Below are 1,007 nucleotides of genomic sequence, written 5' to 3'. Positions count from 1 at the left end.
CCACGGAACTCCTGCAATCTTGCTCCCAATGACCTACAATACCACAATTTTCACAGAAAGCCTCATTAGAATTATTATTAATCGCAGAAACATTAGCTACATTAGCAGTGCTCAGATTATCTAATTTTTGGCAAATAGAGGTCAGTTGAGCTTGCAAAAAGGATACAGAGTCAACACTATGTTTCCCCTTGTTAGCAAATCCTCTAGGATTCCCATATTGGGGAATTGTGTATCGCCATATCTTCAATAACCTGACCTGCATCATCAACATTAAGATTCATAAATCTCCCACTAGCTGCAGAGTCTAAAATTATTCTAGAGGAATTTCCAATGCCGTTATAAAAGGCTTGGATTAACTGTCATTGCGCTAAATTATGGTGAGGGCATTCTCTTTGTAAGTCCTTGAACCTCTCCCAAGCCTCATATAAAGATTCATCGGCTTCTTGGGCGAAGTTCTGAATCGCACTCCGTAGTACGGCTGTTCTCTCTGCAGGGTAATACTTGTTATAGAAATTCAAAACAAGAGTTTCCCAGTCAGTTATACCAAGTGTAGTTCTATTTAAGCCATTAAACCACAATTTAGCTTTTCCAGTTAAAGAGAAGGGAAAGAGAATCTCCGTGATTTGGTCTTGAGTGACCCCGGCTTGCCTGATGGTGTTGCAATATTGACAATAGTCGGCAATGTGAAGATTCAGGTCTTCACCCTTGGCTCCACTGAATTTCTTCCTCTCTATCATCGTTATAAATTGAGGTTTAATTTCAAATTGAACCCCATCAAGAGCCGGAGTAGGGGTGAGATGTGGAAAATCCGTAAGCTTTGGTTGTGAATAATCACTAAGCTTCTTTGGAGTCGTCATCTCTGATTCTGCGTCTGATGATGCCTCTAAATCGCTAGAATTAGTCGGAGGATCGCGGTGATTATTGTTATTATCACCAGAATCCGCCAGGATTTGCTTGTAGAGATTTTTCTGTCTATGGAAGGAACGTTCGATCTCAGGATCGAATGG

General features: G+C 40.8%; 1 non-coding gene across 1 annotated transcript; it reads left to right on the top strand.

Moving 5' to 3' along the window:
* The first annotated feature begins 369 nt into the window (after nucleotides 1-369).
* On the top strand, nucleotides 370-476 carry LOC145565017 (small nucleolar RNA R71). Its single transcript, XR_014094949.1, has one exon. It is a non-coding gene; the product is annotated as a small nucleolar RNA R71 (small nucleolar RNA).
* The last annotated feature ends 531 nt before the right edge of the window (nucleotides 477-1,007 follow it).

The sequence above is a fragment of the Chenopodium album genome, chromosome 1 (assembly GCF_948465745.1).
Source record: "Chenopodium album chromosome 1, dcCheAlbu1.1, whole genome shotgun sequence".
Classification (NCBI taxonomy): Eukaryota; Viridiplantae; Streptophyta; class Magnoliopsida; order Caryophyllales; family Amaranthaceae; genus Chenopodium; species Chenopodium album.
This window is presented reverse-complemented; position numbering and strand designations above follow the sequence as displayed.